Here is a 21,309-nt window from a genome sequence, read left to right on the forward strand (position 1 = left end):
TATGGGCCTGGGTGTCTCGCTGCTGAGCCAGCTCCTGTTGGAGACTGCCCAGCTGGGAGGCGGTCCCAGGATCAGAGGCCTGTAGAGATGACAAGCGGGTCTCCATGGATTTAAGGAAGGACATTATCCTTGCCTGATTCTCCCTTAAGAATAGGAGCTCTTTTTGGGTTGGGGTCGGAGCACCAGCGGGGTCCATGGCCTGACTATACTGTTATGCTGGGGAACTGAGGGGAACCGGAAGTGAACCCGCAGGACCGCGACGACGAACCTCCTCGAGGCGAGCTGGCCAAGTGGACCACCCCCTATACAGGGAGCGTCTGGGACAAGCCTCGGAGAGACTATCGCCGCGGAAGCTGGTACCCGGGGACACAGTAGGGAGAAAACAGGGATAGCCACAAGGTTAGGTTAGGCAGGTACGGATCCAGGCAGACAGAGGTAGGCCCTGCGGCGGGAGCTGGAGACCGGTGACGAAGCAGACACTAGGGAAACAAAACAGAAGGAGCAATCACAAGGGGAGACTGGGCACAGAGGAAACAGGACAAGGCGCTAGGCAGGAGAAGTGCAGAGCAGAGGGGACCTGAATAAGCCGTGCTAGGCACAATGGATAGTCAGGCACCGAGCAGGAGGCGGAACTGCTAGATATAGGGCGGCAAGCAGCGCTTCCGGGTCAGGAGGGGACAGGGGGTGGAGCAGTGAAAGCAGGATTAGTGGCGCGCAGTGCGCAGGCGCACCCGGCGGGCACGGAAGGCCGGCAGCGGCGGCGGAGGAGAGGACGCAGGAGGATGCGCGCGCCTACCGGGAGCGCGCCGGGAGAGGAGAGCGCGCCGGCGCTCGTGAGGCGGAGCAGAGGACGCGGCCACGAGCGGCACAGGAGGAGCAGCGGGGAGCGTGGCAGCAGGTGATGTAACACACAGCCCTGGAGAAAACATGAATCTTGAACCCACCGGTCTCAGATCTAGCTATCTCCAACAGGGAAAGGGTCCTCTTTGTACATACCCATCACCCCTTAATGCCCAAGGTCCATTCCATTATCCGTAAACATTGGTCACTACTTTCAAAGGCATACCCTAACATCCAGGCGTTTACCACCCCTGCCTTAATGTGCAACAGGAGAGCTCCTAACATTAAAGATAAGCTGATACGGGTCGACATTGGGAGCAAACTCCCCACTTCTACCCAACGCTGTCTTGCCACACGTAGACAGGGTACCTTTCTCTGTCTCAATTGCGCTTCTTGCTCGAACATCATCAAGTCCGATACAGTCACCCACCCACGTATAGGGAAGTCATTTCCAATCCAGGGTTATCACACCTGTGACTCAAATTTTGTGATCTATGTAATCAAACGTCCCTGCGGCCTTCTGTACGTGGGTGAGACAACACACGTTAAAGACAGGATCACAAGCCACAAATCTACCATACGTTGTGGAAAAACTTGGTTACCCCTACATGATCACTTTATCAGATACAAACATACAGTTGCACAACTGAAATATCAGATAATTGAATAGGTACCTAAACCTAGGAGGGGAGGCAACCATATCCGATTATTGAAATTAAAGGGCCTGTCACACTAAGAGATATCGCTAGCAATATCGCTATAACTAGTGACGTTATAGCGATATTGCTAGCGACATCTCTGTGTCTGATACTTACCTACGACCGGCTCCCCCGCTGGTTATCGCTGATCGCGCGAGAACGTTCAGGACCGCTTCTCGTCGTCAGCTTCCTGCTGCGCTTCCTGCTGTGAGGACGAGTGACGCGTGGAGCCGGGCGGGAGGACGCAGGATCGCCTGGTGTGACAGGTAAGTAGAGACCCCCGTCCCCTGCGATGTCGCTGGTGAGATCTGCCTATGTGGCAGCTCACTAGCGACCACTTAGCGATGTACCAGAGATCCTGACTGCGTCATATCGCTGGTCGGGATCGCTGGTACATCGCTAAGTGTGACAGTACCTTAAGAGAAACGTACTGGATCCATAAGTTGGATACCTTATCCCCAAAGGGCTTAAATAGGGAAATTATTTCTCTCCTATAACTAATATTATCATGTTCTTACAGACACGTTGACGGCCTTCAATAATTGGTAAGTTGTACCATACTCCAATACCTGTTTATTTTTATTTTTCTAAATTTTTTTTTTTTTTTTTTCATTATTTTTCATCCTTTTCCATTTATCATGTTGCAATAAATTTATGATTCTTTATTTTACTGGTTCATAATATCCTTGTGCCACTTTCAAACAACATCCTATCTAGATTTTATCATAATTTTTCATTATTTTCATACTTAATTTTTCTGTTATTTTTTCATTTTTTAATTTTCGTTCATTTATTTATTTCCAAATAATTTTATTTTTATTTCTCTCTAGTTTTCTGTATTTTCACATTACTAACTACATTCTCCGTTTAATGACATTAGATTTACTCCAGCTTTTCGTACTATGCCAGTCCTTCAATTCATGTGCCCTGCAAGCCCGATTCTTATTTGCATCCTCTCCAGGATTGATTGCTGCCCCTTGGTTTTTATTTCTTTATTAAAAGAATTCATGCTTGCCCTGATATTGCACAACATGCCTGTGCCCTTTGCCTGTTAGCCTCTCTGGCCATCACTAATCTTCGCTATGTGCTCTTGCAGCTGTGGCCTTAAACACTCCCTCCTCTTCCTGACAATACCAGGAACTAACATGGCGACTGCCGCAACTACCGCGCATGCGCGGCTACGCTATGTGGTCTTGCAACTATGGCCTTTAATACGCCCGATTCTTCCTGGCGATACCAGTAACAAATGTGGCGACCGCCGGTTACACTGTGCACTACAGCGCTGTGTCACTTCCGGGCCAGATGACGCACTTCCGGTCCGGCGGTACACAGCGCTGTTCTTAAGCCCGGATGTGCCCCTCAGTCTCTCACTAGCTCATCCAGCGGACAGGTCAGGGCACAGGAGCGCCGCCTCCGTGCCATCCTTACATTAACCCCGACTACCTCCCAGGTAATTGTACACTATACGATATACCCTTTTTGCCACTGTGTTAGGGACCTTTTACATATGGTGCCATTCGATTTATATAGGTTGAAAGCAATTTATGACAGCCATTGCAGCCCTTGTTCACCCTTATGCATACATACCAGGTATATTCCACACCCTTAATACCTAGTCCTACTCTGCTTTTCTTGTGAGCTTTTTATATCTATTAATGCATATACTATTACCTGTAGCACCTGGGGACATCCTAAAGGGATCTACATTCTTTACCAGTGCCTTATTTCTGACACTACAGCTGCCAAGGTAACATGATGAGTTCTCCTGTTTTTCTACATCCTTGTGCCTTATTTCTGTAATATCCTTTATTCTGCAGTGTCTTATATATTCGTTGATTATATAATATTTAACGTTGCTGTATTACATATTAGATATAGACCTGGACTTAGTTAGTTAAAATCCCTTTATATGCTACTACACTTATGTCGTACATTTGAATTTTCAGTCCTGATATTGTACAGGATGGATGTCTGTAAATAAACTAATAACGGCCCAGTCAGTCCTCAGAGAGCAGCATACACCGCAGGGACTGAGGCTCTGCCGCCACTGAGGAGTCTGTCAGACAGGGGAGCCGACATTTTGCTGCTCTCTCCCTAACACCTCAGACGCAGCCTCAAGGTAAAAGTGGCCCAGGCTCCCGGTGGCCCCTTCATGTGACGGGGCCATGACAACGGCCCCCTCTGCCTCCCCCAGTAGCTAGGCTACTGCGCCACAACAGGTAAGACGGCCATTTCTACACTTCTGAGTCTCCAGGCATTTTCCTTGCGATTCTCTGACCCTTGAACACTCCTGAGGTGACTGATTTGTAGCTGAAGGGTCTCACACACTTTGTTGTTGCCCTCATGTAGTTTTGCCCGTTGACAACTAAAATAAAGTACCACAGCGCAGAGTCGGGGCTCATTCACACGTCAGTTTCTCTCGCATGAGTGCGAACCGGGGTTTTTTTTTTTTTTTCACGTAACGCACTCGTACCTATGATGGGGCTGTTCACAGATCTGAGTTTTACCGCAAACCGAGTGGACCATGGAAAATATCGGAGACTTGTCTGATTTTTGATCCGTGTATCGATATATGGGCTCATACTCACTTGCGAGAGACGCGCACGATTCTTGTGCAAGTCTCTCACAAGTGAGTATGAGACAATATATCGATACACGGATCAAAAATCAGGTGCTGCCTGTCTGTGTAGCCTTTGCTGATTTGAATTTATAGGGAGTCATATTTTGGAGGGGCCCCCATAAGCTAACCAGTAAAGGCCAAGCAAACAGCTGTGAGCAGTTATTAATAGCCGGGAAACCTTTTTGGATATTGTCCCTTTTCCCATATAAGTAACATCAGCCCCCAGTTGTGTTCTTTCCTTCTGCTGGTTATGAAAATTACGCAGGAGACCACACTATTTTTAAGCAATGCAATTCCTAATTTTACCCAAGATGTACATAACGGGCGCTGAACACAACTTCCATCATTGTCGCCTGATCGCGCTGATCACAGGGAATCCAGGCGACAATGACCAGAGCTGCCTTCACCACCCTGTGCCTGGGATCAGCGCGAATTGTACTACTTCTTTCCAGGGGCCGCTATGTGTCACGCTGATGTGTCATCAGTATGCAGCACGTATTTTATCTGTGCTGTGCAAAAAAACCTGACATGGCTGCAGGTTTTTCACACTGACACAAAGTCCGTGTTAAAAGCCTAACGTGAGCACCACTAATAAATACAATGGGTGTATGTGTCCATATTTGTGTTCCTTAAAAAATGGACCGCATACAGTCATACAAAATGGACGTGTGAAGGGAGGTCTAAAGGGGGTTTTACACATAGCGATATCGCTAGCGAAAATCGGTGACGTTATAGCGATATCGCTGTGTGATATCGCTGTGTGATACTTACCTCCGACCAGCTCCCCCGCTGTCCATCGCTGAATGCGCAAGAATGTCCGGCTCCATTTCTCGTCGTCAGCTTCCTGCTGGCGCCGACGTGCGACGCATGGAGGCGGGCGGGAGGACGTCTGGATCGCTGTGTGTGAAAGGTGAGTATCGTGCGCTGCATCGCTGCTGCATCGCTGTGAGATCTTCAGGTGTGAAGGCTCACTTGCAATCATTTAGCGATGCACTAGCGATCCTGACCGGGTCGGATCGCTGGTGCATCGCTAAATGTAAAGGGGCCTTTACACTGTCTGCCTCTTACAGGTAATGGCACATTAGGGGATCCAGCTTAATCCTGTTTTTCAAGGCTTCAGATGGAAGCCCAGAAAAAAAAAAAAGAGAGAAATATGGCAAAAAACGCAAAAGCAACATATGCTAAGGACTTAATGATCAGCTCAAAATAATTGTTAAAATTCCCTTAAGCTTTTTCTTCGTTAAAATTAAAAAGGCCTCCATTACCGAATTCACTGGGGATAGAATTCAGATTTGATGCAATGACTCAACCAATGTACTGTCTATAGATCTAAATTAAAGGTTGAAGAAAGTGACTTAAGATGACAATGTAATAGGGGGAAAAATTTACAAAACTATCAAGTCCCATGTTGAATGAAACCTTTGCTGCAAAATGCCAGTTTCTATCAATAATGTGCACATGTTCTAGCTTTCTTTACCTGGTTAGCAGAGTTGTGGTGCGCCGTGCAATTAGCTGTGCCATTCCAGGGATGATATAAGACTCTGTGTGGCCCCGGACTGCACTTCCCTCACCCCCGGATGGGCGCCATTTCGCTACTCGCTTCTTCCAGGGGGCGTGTGAGGTGAGGGGTGCCGATGCTGATGTAAGTACTCTCCTCTTGAAAAATGAAAGCCGCGCTGTGATTGGTTGAAATGGCCAACACAATTTCATAAATCTGCCTCAATTACTTTCATTTTTTCATGTTATATTGATTTTAGAACATTCATTTAGTGTATCCCCTCCCGCCATATTAAATTAATGTTTAAAGTGGATTGTTAATACAGTCATTCTTATAGCAGCACATTCTATTAAGATTACTCCAAGGACTAATCCGTCCTCATCCCTGTAGCGCGAGATGGCAGTCAGTCATTTGTTGCCTTCTGTAACCAATCACAGTGAAGCTTTTATTTGTCCACAGCAGTTTAGAAAGTGAAAGCAGCGTTCCCACTGGTTGCTATGGACAACCAGGCCTGCTCTTCTGCTAGACAGATTTAGTACATAAGGCCTATGGGCCGCGCTTGTCTGTCAGATGTCCTAGGTCAGTGATGGCAAAACTTTCTGAGACCGTGCCGAAACTGCAACCTAAAACCCAGTTATTTATGATGAAGTGCCACCAGGGCTATTTTGTCTGATGAAAAATGTGTAGTGGCCGTCTCAAGGTACTGCAGCGCTGCCCTCATTCAAAGTCAATGAGAACTACTCAGCAGCGCTGCATAGGAGAGTCCGCAGCTGCCAACTCTCTTCCCTGTACAGCGCTTGCCGTCCCTAAACCCTGATGATCAATTCTATTATGAAAACAATTCATTGATTTTAAACTTACCTTTGCAGTCTTCTCTTCTTTTCAGCAGGGGGGCTCCAAGCTCATGCGTGCTTATTACACACCGAAACTGAGCCCCTCACACTGCCCTTTCCAGACACAGCAATTGGATTGATCTTTATGGGAAAAAAATGTAGAATATTAGATAGATAGATAGATTTTAGCATAGAAGGCAAGCAGATTCAAATCCACTGCTATATTTCACAGTGTGAATATCTGTTATCTCTAGCCACAGTCACAAAAATGTGATAACACTTACTGTATCTGGCAGCTGCTGACTTCTGAATCCTGGCATGGAGATGGCTGGCTTGTGGATAGCACCTGACAAGAATGGCAGGCAAGGAGGCTTCACCGTGATCTGAAAAAATATAAATATTTGCTGCGGCTCCACATTTGACAAAATATATATAATTATATATACATATATATAATTGCCTTAAATTGTCTGTCATCCACTTCAGTCTGGATGCCCTCGAATCCCACAATCCATCGCGCCGCACCGGAAGTACGCCGACCGCCATTTTGGTACACCCAAGCGATGCCTCTCAGATACAGGCCACAGCTGCAATCACGAGGCTGTGAAAGTGGTGTAACAAGGGGGTATAACGAGAGGGGTGTAATGAAGGGGGTAAAATGAGAGGGTGTAATGAGGGGGGAGTAATGAGAGGGATGCCGCCGCCGGACCCCCTGCCAGGACCCACCCCCTGACTACACGCGCCGGATCCCGCCGCTGCCTGCCCAACCACCTCCGTGCAGTCACAGCTGGCAGGAAAGACAGCGGTTTGAGGCCTGTATTGGAGATTGGGTGCCGCCACCCTCTGGTGGTGCCGCACACCATCTCCAGCACAGGCCGCAAAACACCGTCTTTCATGCCGGTTGGGACTGCACGGAAGTGGGTGAGCCGCCACCCCCAGCGCCAAAAAGCTGCCCCCATTGTGATCTTACTGCCCTGCGATAGCATCGGGCACACATCTAGTATTATATAAAAAATCGCTGGCGGTTCAGGTGCTGAGATTGCTAACAGCCGCCAAACTAGGAGCAGGTACACACTTTATCTTTTAATTACTGTGCTCATCATCTGCCCAATTAGAATGGTCCTATAGCCAGTAGTTATGTTCTCATCCTGATCTCCTTCATCTAGAAATATTCCCCATCATGATCCCCTTCATGTAGAAATATGCCCCATCGTGATCCCCTTCATGTAGAAATATGCCTCATCGTGATCTCCTTCATGTAGAAATATGCCCCATCGTGATCCCCTTCATGTAGAAATATGCCCCATCATGATCCCCTTCATGTAGAAATATGCCCCATCATGATCCCCTTCATGTAGAAATGCCCCATCATGATCCCCTTCATGTAGAAATGCCCCATCATGATCCGCTTCATGTAGAAATATGCCCCATCAAGATCCCCTTCATGTAGAAATATGCCCCATCGTGATCCCCTTCATGTAGAAATATGCCCCATCGTGATCCCCTTCATGTAGAAATATGCCCCATCGTGATCCCCTTCATGTAGAAATATGCCCCATCGTGATCCCCTTCATGTAGAAATATGCCCCATCGTGATCCCCTTCATGTAGAAATATGCCCCATCGTGATCCCCTTCATGTAGAAATATGCCCCATCGTTATCCCCTTCATGTAGAAATATGCCCCATCGTGATCCCCTTCATGTAGAAATATGCCCCATCGTGATCCCCTTCATGTAGAAATATGCCCCATCGTGATCCCCTTCATGTAGAAATATGCCCCATCGTGATCCCCTTCATGTAGAAATATGCCCCATCGTGATCCCCTTCATGTAGAAATATGCCCCATCGTGATCCCCTTCATGTAGAAATATGCCCCATCGTGATCCCCTTCATGTAGAAATATGCCCCATCGTGATCCCCTTCATGTAGAAATATGCCCCATCGTGATCCCCTTCATGTAGAAATATGCCCCATCGTGATCCACTTCATGTAGAAATATGCCCCATCATGATCCCTTCATGTAGAAATATGCCCCATCATGATCCCCTTCATGCAGAAATATGCCCCATCATGATCCCTTCATGTAGAAATGCCCCATCATGATCCACTTCATGTAGAAATATGCCCCATCATAATCCACTTCATGTAGAAATGCCCCATCATGATCTGCTTCATGTAGAAATGCCCCATCATGATCCCCTTCATGTTGAAATATGCCCCATCGTGATCCCTTCATGTATAAATGCCCCATCATGATCCACTTCATGTAGAAATATGCCCCATCATGATCCCCTTCATGCAGAAATATGCCCCATCATGATCTGCTTCATGTAGAAATGCCCCATCATGATCCCCTTCATGTAGAAATATGCCCCATCGTGATCCCTTCATGTAGAAATATGCCCCATCATGATCCGCTTCATGCAGAAATATGCCCCATCATGATCCCTTCATGTAGAAATATGCCCCATCATGATCCCCTCCATGTAGAAATGCCCCATCATGATCCGCTTCATGTAGAAATATGCCCCATCATGATCCCCTTCATGTAGAAATATGCCCCATCATGATCCCTTCATGTAGAAATATGCCCCATCATGATCCCCTTCATGTAGAAATGCCCCATCATGATCCGCTTCATGTAGAAATATGCCCCATCATGATCCCTTCATGTAGAAATATGCCCCATCATGATCCCCTTCATGTAGAAATGCCCCATCATGATCCGCTTCATGTAGAAATATGCCCCATCATGATCCCCTTCATGTAGAAATGCCCCATCATGATCCGCTTCATGTAGAAATATGCCCCATCATGATCCCCTTCATGCAGAAATATGCCCCATCATGATCCCTTCATGTAGAAATGCCCCATCATGATCCCTTCATGTAGAAATGCCCCATCATGATCCCCTTCATGTAGAAATATGCCCCATCATGATCCCTTCATGTAGAAATATGCCCCATCATGATCCCCTTCATGTAGAAATGCCCCATCATGATCCGCTTCATGTAGAAATATGCCCCATCATGATCCCTTCATGTAGAAATATGCCCCATCATGATCCCCTTCATGTAGAAATGCCCCATCATGATCCGCTTCATGTAGAAATATGCCCCATCATGATCCCCTTCATGCAGAAATATGCTCCATCATGATCCCTTCATGTAGAAATGCCCCATCATGATCCCTTCATGTAGAAATGCCCCATCATGATCCACTTCATGTAGAAATATGCCCCATCATGATCTGCTTCATGTAGAAATGCCCCATCATGATCCCCTTCATGTAGAAATGCCCCATCATGATCCGCTTCATGTAGAAATATGCCCCATCATGATCCCCTTCATGTAGAAATGCCCCATCATGATCTGCTTCATGTAGAAATATGCCCCATCATGATCCCCTTCATGCAGAAATATGCCCCATCATGATCCCTTCATGTAGAAATGCCCCATCATGATCCACTTCATGTAGAAATATGCCCCATCATGATCCGCTTCATGTAGAAATATGCCCCACCATGATCTGCTTCATGTAGAAATGCCCCATCATGATCCCCTTCATGTAGAAATATGCCACATCATGATCCCTTCATGTAGAAATGCCCCATCATGATCCACTTCATGTAGAAATATGCCCCATCATGATCCCCTTCATGCAGAAATATGCCCCATCATGATCCACTTCATGTAGAAATATGCCACATCATGATCCCCTTCATGTAGAAATGCCCCATCATGATCTGCTTCATGTAGAAATATGCCCCATCATGATCCCCTTCATGTAGAAATATGCCCCATCATGATCCCCTTCATGTAGAAATATGCCCCATCATGATCCCCTTCATGTAGAAATGCCCCATCATGATCTGCTTCATGTAGAAATATGCCCCATCATGATCCCCTTCATGTAGAAATGCCCCATCATGATCCGCTTCATGTAGAAATATGCCCCATCATGATCCCCTTCATGCAGAAATATGCCCCATCATGATCCCTTCATGTAGAAATGCCCCATCATGATCCCCTTCATGTAGAAATATGCCCCATCATGATCCCCTTCATGTAGAAATATGCCCCATCATGATCCCCTTCATGTAGAAATATGCCCCATCATGATCCGCTTCATGCAGAAATATGCCCCATCGTGATCTGCTTCATGTAGAAATATGCCCCATCATGATCCCCTTCATGCAGAAATATGCCCCATCATGATCCCTTCATGTAGAAATGCCCCATCATGATCCCCTTCATGTAGAAATATGCCCCATCATGATCCCCTTCATGTAGAAATATGCCCCATCATGATCCGCTTCATGCAGAAATATGCCCCATCGTGATCCCCTTCATGTAGAAATATGCCCCATCATGATCCCCTTCATGTAGAAATATGCCCCATCATGATCCGCTTCATGCAGAAATATGCCCCATCATGATCCCCTTCTTGTAGAAATGTTGAAATTACCCATTCCACCACCTCCATCATTCCCTCCTCCCATCACCGCCATCACTGGTCCTCTCCACACACACACACGCCACACTCACCTCGATGAGGAGGAGGCAGCTGAGAGGGCTCTGTGTGCCTTGTCTGGTACGCAGGGGCAGGCTGGCAGAGGCATTTGCCCCACTGGGCTGGTTGATTAACATCAGACAGGGCCTCGCCGCTCGCCCTCCCCGCAGCCACAGCGCGCGTACATAACATGAGAGAAAACAAAATGGCCACGCCAGGGCGGGAGAGGAGAGTGTGAGCGGCCGGCCACACACAGAGCGGAGACAGCGCGCGCGGGGCGGATGGGCGGGACTCAGGCACTGCACTGACTGCAGGCTGAGACCGCGTTGCTGTGGCAGCCGGCGGTGCGCTGGTATTGGAGCAGCGGCGTCGCTCTAATCTCTTCTCTATGCACAGGACCTGTGATGAGGGCCCTCAGTGTCTGCAGGACTCCGCTGTGCTGCTTGTCATTGTGCTGGATGAGGGGAAGTGTATGTGTGGGGTCAGGAGGGGTTCACAGTGTGTACGGAGCGGAGCCGCGTGTGTGTAAGGGGTGTACGGAGCGGAGCCGCGTGTGTGTACGGGGTGTACGGAGCCGAGCCGCGTGTGTGTACGGGGTGTGCGGAGCCGAGCCGCGTGTGTGTACGGAGCCGAGCCGCGTATACGGAGCGGAGCCGCGTGTGTGTACGGGGTGTACGGAGCCGAGCCGCGTGTGTGTACGGGGTGTACGGAGCCGAGCCGCGTGTACGGAGCTGAGCCGCGTGTGTGTACGGGGTGTACGGAGCCGAGCCGCGTGTGTGTACGGAGCCGAGCCGCGTGTGTGTACGGAGCCGAGCCGCGTGTGTGTACGGAGCTGAGCCGCGTGTGTGGGGTGTACGGAGCCGAGCCGCGTGTGTGTACGGAGCTGAGCCGCGTGTGTGGGGTGTACGGAGCTGAGCCGGGTGTACGGAGCTGAGCCGCGTGTACGGGTGTACGGAGCTGAGCCGGGTGTACGGAGCTGAGCCGCGTGTACGGGTGTACGGAGCTGAGCCGCGTGTACGGGGTGTACGGAGCTGAGCCGCGTGTACGGGGTGTACGGAGCTGAGCCGCGTGTGCGGGGTGTACGGAGCTGAGCCGCGTGTGCGGGGTGTACGGAGCTGAGCCGCGTGTGCGGGGTGTACGGAGCTGAGCCGCGTGTGCGGGGTGTACGGAGCTGAGCCGCGTGTGCGGGGTGTACGGAGCTGAGCCGCGTGTGCGGGGTGTACGGAGCTGAGCCGCGTGTGCGGGGTGTACGGAGCTGAGCCGCGTGTGCGGGGTGTACGGAGCTGAGCCGCGTGTGCGGGGTGTACGGAGCTGAGCCGCGTGTGCGGGGTGTACGGAGCTGAGCCGCGTGTGCGGGGTGTACGGAGCTGAGCCGCGTGTGCGGGGTGTACGGAGCTGAGCCGCGTGTGCGGGGTGTACGGAGCTGAGCCGAGTGTACGGGGTGTACGGAGCTGAGCCGCGTGTGCGGAGCTGAGCCACGTGTGCGGAGCTGAGCCGCGTGTGCGGGGTTTACGCAGCTGAGCCGCGTGTGCGGGGTGTACGGGGGGTGTACGGAGATGAGCCGCGTGTACTGTACTGAGCCGGGTGTACGGAACTGAGCCGTGTGTACAAGGTGTACGGAGCTGAGCCGCGTGTACTGTACTGAGCCGGGTGTACGGAGCTGAGCCGCGTGTGTGGGGTTTCCGGATCTGAGCCGTGTGTACGGAACTGAGCCGCGTGTACGGGGTGTGCGGAACTGAGCCGCGTGTACGGAGATGAGCCGCGTGTACTGTACTGAGCCGGGTGTACGGAACTGAACCGTGTGTACGAGGTGTACTGTACTGAGCCGGGTGTACGGAGCTGAGCCGCGTGTGTACGGAGCTGAGCCAGGTGTACGGAACTGAGCCAGGTGTACGGAACTGAGCCGCGTGTACGGGGTGTACGGAACTGAGACGCGTGTACGGGGTGTGCGGAACTGAGCCGCGTGTACGGGGTGTGCGGAACTGAGCCGCGTGTACGGGGTGTGTACGGAGATGAGCCGCGTGTGTACGGAACTGAGCCGCGTGTACGGGGTGTACGGAACTGAGCCGCGTGTACGGGGGGTGTACAGAGCTGAGCCGTGTGTGTACGGGGTGTACGGAGCTGAGCCGTGTGTGTACGGGGTGTACGGAGCGGAGCCGTGTGTGTACGGGGTGTACGGAGCGGAGCCGTGTGTGTACGGGGTGTACGGAGCGGAGCCGTGTGTGTACGGGGTGTACGGAGCGGAGCCGTGTGTGTACGGGGTGTACGGAGCGGAGCCGTGTGTGTACGGGGTGTACGGAGCGGAGCCGTGTGTGTACGGGGTGTACGGAGCGGAGCCGTGTGTACGGGGTGTACGGAGTGGAGCCGTGTGTACGGGGTGTACGGAGCGGAGCCGTGTGTACGGGGTGTGCGTAGCGGAGCCGGGTGTACGGAGCGGAGCCGTGTGTGTACAGGGTGTACGGAGCTGAGCCGTGTGTACGGGGTGTACGGAGCTGAGCCGTGTGTACGGAGCTGAGCCGGGGGGTATACGGAGCTGAGCCGCGTGTACTGTACTGAGCCGGGTGTACGGAACTGAACCGTGTGTACGAGGTGTACGGAGCTGAGCCGCGTGTACTGTACTGAGCCGGGTGTACTGTACTGAGCCGGGTGTACGGAGCTGAGCCAGGTGTACGGAACTGAGCCAGGTGTACGGAACTGAGCCGCGTGTACGGGGTGTACGGAACTGAGCCGCGTGTACGGGGTGTGCGGAACTGAGCCGCGTGTACAGGGGGGTGTACGGAGATGAGCCGCGTGTACGGGGTGTACGGAACTGAGCCGCGTGTACGGGGGGTGTACAGAGCTGAGCCGTGTGTGTACGGGGTGTACGGAGCTGAGCCGTGTGTGTACGGGGTGTACGGAGCTGAGCCGTGTGTGTACGGGGTGTACGGAGCTGAGCCGTGTGTGTACGGGGTGTACGGAGCTGAGCCGTGTGTGTACGGGGTGTACGGAGCTGAGCCGTGTGTGTACGGGGTGTACGGAGCTGAGCCGTGTGTGTACGGGGTGTACGGAGCTGAGCCGTGTGTGTACGGGGTGTACGGAGCGGAGCCGTGTGTGTACGGGGTGTACGGAGCGGAGCCGTGTGTGTACGGGGTGTACGGAGCGGAGCCGTGTGTGTACGGGGTGTACGGAGCGGAGCCGTGTGTGTACGGGGTGTACGGAGCGGAGCCGTGTGTGTACGGGGTGTACGGAGCGGAGCCGTGTGTGTACGGGGTGTACGGAGCGGAGCCGTGTGTGTACGGGGTGTACGGAGCGGAGCCGTGTGTGTACGGGGTGTACGAAGCTGAGCCGTGTGTACGGGGTGTACGGAGCGGAGCCGTGTGTACCAGGGCTGTGGAGTCGGTAAGCCAAACCTGCGACTCCGACTCCTCAATTTCCCTTACACCGACTCCAACTCCGACTCCACGACTCCGACTCCCACACATATTGCTTATATTTAAGTGAAAAATTTATTGTAGTACAATGTGAACCTCAGACATTTAATCATTTTTATGATCCAATAATCAAGATATTTAGATAGAACAGAATATATATTGGTGTACTACCTGGTTTTCATTCTTTTTGGTACAGATACGATATGGATAGACAGATATGGATAAATGGATAGATAGAGCAGATTTCTAATCTGCTTTTGCTATTGAGAACATTATCTATGAGCTCAAAAACCTTTCAGGTGATGCAGTTTTTTAAAAAGATGATCAACTTTTGCAGCTGAAAAACGTATCCTCAAAAAACACAGGAAAAACGCTGTGTGTGAATGTAGCCTTAGATCAGGAATATAACAGCCATTTATAGGACATTTCATAACTTTCCCAAACTCCTATGAATAAATATTCAGCACATCCTGCATTGAATTACTGTACCCAATTTATTATATATTTTAGGAGTCGGAGTCGGTCCATTTTATACCGACTCCGACTCCACCAAAATGAGCACCGACTCCGACTCCACAGCCCTGGTGTGTACGGGGTGTACGGAGCGGAGCCGTGTGTACGGGGTGTACGGAGCTGAGCCGTGTGTACAGGGTGTACGGAGCTGAGCCGTGTGTACGGGGTGTACGGAGCTGAGCCGTGTGTGTACGGAGTGGAGCCGCGTGTGTATGGAGTTCAGCAAAAAGATTCACACTGCCATGGTCAGTCATCCATTCCTCCATGTCATCCGGACAGGGGCAGTCTTCACTTCTGCGGCTGGCGTCCTAGGTGCTGTGATGTAATGACCTTGCAGGGCCCCCAGGATGCCGGCCGCAGAAGTGATGGCTACCTTCCTCCAGCTGCTACGGAGGACAGCAATGGACGTGGGACCAGGGCAATGATGATCCTTTCGGGTCTGACTGAATTCTTTTGGCGTTTATTGAGCTATATGGAGATGTTTGATGTATAAAACAATGTCTTTTCCTGGCCTATATTTCAAACGTAGTCTTTTAACCCCTTACCTACAATTGACGTAATATTCCATCCATGTGACCATGGACCTAATTACCATGGACGGAATATTACGTCATCGCGATCAGCGGCGCCCACGTGGTGAGCGCCGCTGATCGCGGCCGAGTGTCAGCTAATTATCATAGCTGACACCCGGCACAATGTGTCCGCCCCCGACACGTTAACCCCTTGCACACCGCGATCAAACACGATCGCGGTGTACCGGGGGTTAAAGGGAAGCATCGGCAGGGAGGGGGCTCCCTCCTTGCTTCCCTGAGCCCCCCACGGCAGTGCAATGTGCAGCGCTGCTGCCAGGGGCTCCTTTCCTGCAGGTCCCCGGATCCAATATGGCGACGGGGGCCTGCAGGAAGCTGGCTTCCTCAGTGCCTGCAAAGCACAGGCATGAGGAAGCTTGTGCAGTGCCTGTGATAGATCGCTTGAAAAAGACCATGTGATGGTCGAAACGTCGCATTTTGTCATGGCACAATAAATGTTTATATATTCTTCACCCGGATGAGATGCTGTTCTTCATCTTTTGGATTTTGTGTCCAACTGGGTCTTTGGACTTTGAACGTGCCTCTCTTGGATCAATGAGTTGCTGTCAGCCATTTTTTCTTTTATACAGATCAGCGATCTGTCACAGGACAGTTATGTCCCCCCTGGGACATTGTAATAAAGTTAAAAAAAAAATGTAAAAAAAAGTGTAAAAATAATTTAAAAAAAAAAAAAAAAAAAAAAAAAAAAATCGCTAAATAAATTTAAAAAAAATAAAAAAATATTCCCCAATAAATTCACTTTTTGGAAATAAAAAAAAAAAAAACAATAAAAGTACACATATTTGGTATCGCCGCATCCGTAACGACCCGCCCTATAAATCTGTCCCAATAACCCCTTAAGCGAACCCCTTAAAAAATAAAAATAAAAAACGAAGCAAAAAATAATGATTTATTATCATACCGCCGAACAAAAAGTGCAATAACGCGCGATGAAAAAGACGCATATAAATATCCATGGTACCGCTGAAAACGTCATCTTGTCCTGCAAAACACGAGCCGCCACACAGCATCATCAGCAAAAAAATAAAAAAAGTTATAGCTCGCGGAATAAAGTGATGCAAAAATAATTATTTTTTATATAAAATTGTTTTCATTGCATAAAAGCGCCAAAACATAAAAAAAGACTTAAATGAGGTATCGCTGTAACCGTACTGACCCGAAGAATAAAACCGCCTTATAAATTTTACCGCACCCGGAACGGCGTAAACGCACCACCCAAAAGAAATTCATGAAACGCTGGTTTTTGTTCATTCTGCGTCCCAAAAAACGAAATAAAAAGCGATCAAAAAATGTCACGTGCCCGAAAATGATACCAATAAAAGCGTCAACTCGTCCCGCAAAAAATAAGACCTCACATGACTCGGTGGGTCAAAATATGGAAAAATTATAGCTCTCAATATGTGGTGATGCAAAAACTATTTTTACAATAAAAAGCGCCTATTAGCGTGCGACAGCTGCCAAACATAAAAACCGCCATAAATAGTAAATCAAACCCCCCGTTATCACCCCCTTAGTTAGGGAAAAATAATAAAATTAAAAAAATGTATTTATTTCCATTTTCCCATTAGGGATAGGGTTAGGGCTAGGGTTAGAATTGGGGGTTTCCACTATTTGCGCACATCAGGTGCTCTCCAAACGCAACATGGCGTCTGATCTCAATTCCAGCCAATTCTGCGTTGAAAAAGTCAAATGGTGCTCCTTCCCTTCCAAGCTCTGCCATGCACCCAAACAGTGTTTTACCCCCTCATATGGGGTATCAGCCTACTCAGGACAATTTGCAAAACAACTTTTGGGGTCCTATTTCTCCTGTTGCCCTTAGGAAAATAAAAATTTTGGGGCAAAAATATCATTTTTGTGTAAAAAAAATTTTTTGTTATTTTCACGCCTGGGCATTATAAACTTCTGTGAAGCACTTGGGGGTTCAAAGTTCTCACCACACATCTAGATAAGTTCCTTGGGGGGTCTAGTTTCCAAAATGGGGTCATTTGTGGGGGGTTTCCACTGTTTTGGTACATCAGGGGCTTTCCAAACGCGACATGGTGTCCGATCTCAATTCCAGCCAAAAAAGTCAAATGGCGCTGCTTGCCTTCCGAGCTCTGCCATGTGCCCAAATAGTCATTTACACCCACATATGGGGTATCAGCGTACTCAGGACAAATTGCACAATAACTTTTAGGGTCCTGTTACCCTTGGGAAAATAAAAATTGGAGGTGAAAAGATCATTTTGTGGAAAAAATATGATTTTTTAATTGTACCGCTGTACATTATAAACTTCTGTGAAGCCCTTGTGGGTTTAAAGTTCTCACCACATATCTAGATAAGTTCTTTAGGGGGTCTAGTTTCAAAAATGGGGTCACTTGTGGGGGGTTTCCACTGTTTAGGTACATCAGGGGCTCTCCAAACGTGACATGGCGTCCGATCAGAATTTCAGCCAATTTTGCATTGAAAAAGTCAAACGGCGCTCCTTCCCTTCTGAGCTCTGCCATGCGCCGAAACAGTGGTTCCCCCCCACATATCAGGTATCAGCGTGCTCAGGACAAATTGCACAATAATTTTTGCAGTCCAATTTCTCCTGTTACACTTGGTAAAATAAAAAAAATTGAACCTGAAGTAATTTTTTTTGTGAAAAAAAGTTAAATGTTAATTTTTTTTAAATATTCAAAAAATTCCTGTGACGCACCTGAAGGGTTAATAAACTCCTTGAATGTGGTTTTAAGCACCTTAAGGGGTGCAGTTTTTAGAATTGTGTCACTTTTGGGTATTTTCTATCATATAGACCCCTCAAAGTGGCTTCAAATGTGATGTGGTCCGTAAAAATAAAATGGTGTTGCAAAAATGAGAGATCGCTGGTCAACTTTTAACCCTTATATCTTACTAACAAATAAAAATTTTGGTTCCAAAATTGTGCTGATGTAAAGTAAACATGTGGCAAATGTTACTTATTAACTTTTTTGTGTGCAATATCTCTGTGATTTAAGGGCATAAAAATTCAAAGTTGGAAAATTGCGGAATTTTCAAAATTTTCGCCAAATTTCCGTTTTTCTCACAAATAAACGCAAGTTATATGAATAAAATTTTACCACAAACATGAAGTACAATATGTCACGAGAAAACAATGTCAGAATCACCGGGATCCATGGAAGCGTTTCAGAGTTATTACCTCATAAAGGGACAGTGGTCAGAATTGTAAAAATTGGCCCGGTAGTTAACGTGCAAACCACCCTTGGTAGTGAAGGGGTTAAAGGGGTATTCCCAGAATCTAACATTAATCCGCTCAATATAGAATAAGTGAAATGTTACTGATCGTTGGGGAACCGACTGCCAGTACTTGCAGTGATCCCGAACAGTGGACTATGCATGACCTTGTCTTGAATGGAGCAGAGATGCGCATGTTGGACTTATCCTCCATTTATTATCTATGAGACTGCTTCAGAAAGCAGAGCACAGTGCTGGGCTATGGGCAGTCCCATAGACAATGAATGGAGCAGAGCCCCAGCATGCACACTATGTTGATCTGCATATGCCTTCCCAAAAAACGCAATCTAACAGTGGGTACCTCTACTCGGCACTGAAAGCGCCACACCCATAATTTTTTTATTTCAGTGCCGGAGTGGTGCAACTAATCTAAGTTCCCTGCCAGTAGTATTATGCTCACCAGCCAGTCTTCAGCTGTTCCCGGCGCTGCTCCGCCATTTTGTGACTGCAGCTAATGCCTTACCGGATGTCAGAGGTAACAGTAAAAAGCTCTCAAAATCTTTGAGAGTCTTGTTCTGGCACTCTGACTTACATTGAGCATCGATTTACGGCTCGCTCAGCTAACAGTGGAGATATCCAGCAGGTCACAACCTGTAGAAGAGCGACCAGAGCGGCGCCCATAACAGAAGACGGTGGCTGGGGAGTCTAAGGCCTCATACCCATTGGTGATTAAAAAAAACGGTCCGATTTCTGGACTGGAAAAAATGATGGAGTGTTATGCCAGTGTCATGTGATTTCTTTGCGATTTTTTTATTTTTCCATCCGTTTTTCTTCTGGGTTTTTTTCCCAGCCACTCTTTTTCTACAGTCATTTACAGGACCATTTACAGTGTTCTATACCACAGAATGGTGATGTATCCGTTAAAAACGGATGGTCCATTTTTGGTCCGTTTTTTTAATCGCACTCATTGACTTCTATTGGCAAAAATCGCAGCATGCTGCGATTTTTTTCTCAGACCGATTTTGGCTGAGAAAATCGCAAGTGAGATGTCACCCATTCACTAACATGGGTCAGAGTGCAATCCGATTAAAAATCGGATTGCAATCGTCCAATTTTATCGCCAGAGAGTATGAGGCCTAATGCTCAGAGTAGGTAGCTTAGATTGATGACGCCAACCAGAGCTGAAATTAAAAAAACCTGGAGTGGTGCTTGAGGCATCATATTTTAATGTCTGAAGCCATAACCTGGGGCTCTTGAGGGGACGCATGTCAACGTTTAGAGATGGAAAGGATTAACCAGATTGTCTTCACTGGAGGGAAGTACCTGTGGATTGGAAGGTGGCATCACACAAACACTTAATAAATCCCACATTTAGCTCAAATCATAAATAATATGGGCCTCCATTCCACATTTCTCTGAGAATCTGCCTCCAGACTAACTAAAAGGGGACATTACTAGTGTGAGACATGTAATTGACAGTCTGCTCTCCTGATCACCATGTCGCACACTGTTAATGCCCCTGGAGGCAGATTAGAGAAGATCTATGTCCCGCTCACAGATCTTAACAACTCATTTACTTTTTAAGAAAAACCTGGAAAAAGACATCGGATCACAGATATCAAGGCATCATTTTTTTCAGCTTCCTATGACCTACGGGCCCATATAGACGGCTTAGGAGGCTACAGATGTCCTTTAAAGGGAATCTGTCACCCTTTTTTTGACTATCAGCTGCCGGCATTGACATCAGGGGCTTATCTACAGCATTCTGTAATGCTGTAGATAAGCCCTCGATGTAACCTGAAAGAGAAGAAAAACACGTTAGATTATACTCACCGGAGGGGGCGGTCCGGTCCGGTCCGATGGGTGTCGCGGTCCAGTCCGGCTCCTCCCATCGTCATACGATGCCGCCCTCTTCTTCCCTTCCTGTAGTGGCGCAGGCACACTGCTCTGCCCTATTGAGGGCAGAGCAGAGTCCTGCAGTGCGCAGGTGCCAGGACTCTGCCCTCAACAGGGCAGAGCAGTGCGCCAGAGCCACTACAGGAAGGGAAGAAGAGGACGGCAGCGTATGAAGATGGGAGGAGCCGGACTGTGACACCCATCGGACCGGACGCCGGGGTGAGTATAACGTGTTTTTCTTCTCTTTCAGGTTACATCGGAGGCTTATCTACAGCATTACAGAATCATGATGTCAATGCCAGCAGCTCATAGTCAAAAAAAAAAAAAAAAGGGTGACAGATTCCCTTTAAGCAGTTTGGCTTGAGCTATGTAAAGCCACTTCTAGATTTTCTCGCTGTTTTACATTTTAGCATACTTTGATTCTTTGCACTATTGGCCTTATCACTACTATTTTATCATTATCAGTTATTGGTTCCATGTTTGACCGATATCATCACTGATTATCTGTGTTGCTAGTATGATGAAGGCCTTATAGGCTGAAACATCCCGTGTATTCGGATTGTCTACCAACACGTAATTCTGTAGTGCAGGAGTTTTCGTCAAGTACAAGGCCACTATTATGTATGAACTTGGCCTGATGACTGGACAGAGTCAAGATATCACAATTTTTAATTCCATTAAATCAAATTTCTTTAAAACTGAG

The 21,309-nt window shown here is 48.4% G+C and overlaps 1 long non-coding RNA gene across 1 annotated transcript in view; it reads right to left on the reverse strand.

The window, feature by feature from the left end:
* Positions 1 to 11,344, reverse strand: part of LOC141083650 (uncharacterized) — a 231,390-nt gene extending 220,046 nt beyond the window's left edge. The window contains exons 1-3 of the long non-coding RNA XR_012230775.1: positions 11,038 to 11,344; positions 6,774 to 6,872; positions 6,518 to 6,630 (exon numbers count right to left, since the gene is read on the reverse strand). This is a non-coding gene — a long non-coding RNA (uncharacterized lncRNA). The remainder of the gene's footprint in view (positions 1 to 6,517; positions 6,631 to 6,773; positions 6,873 to 11,037) is intronic.
* Between the last annotated feature and the right edge of the window lie 9,965 nt (positions 11,345 to 21,309).

Source organism: Dendrobates tinctorius, unplaced genomic scaffold (genome assembly GCF_039654945.1).
Source record: "Dendrobates tinctorius isolate UK_male_01 unplaced genomic scaffold, ASM3965494v1 ptg000020l, whole genome shotgun sequence".
Classification (NCBI taxonomy): domain Eukaryota; kingdom Metazoa; phylum Chordata; class Amphibia; order Anura; family Dendrobatidae; genus Dendrobates; species Dendrobates tinctorius.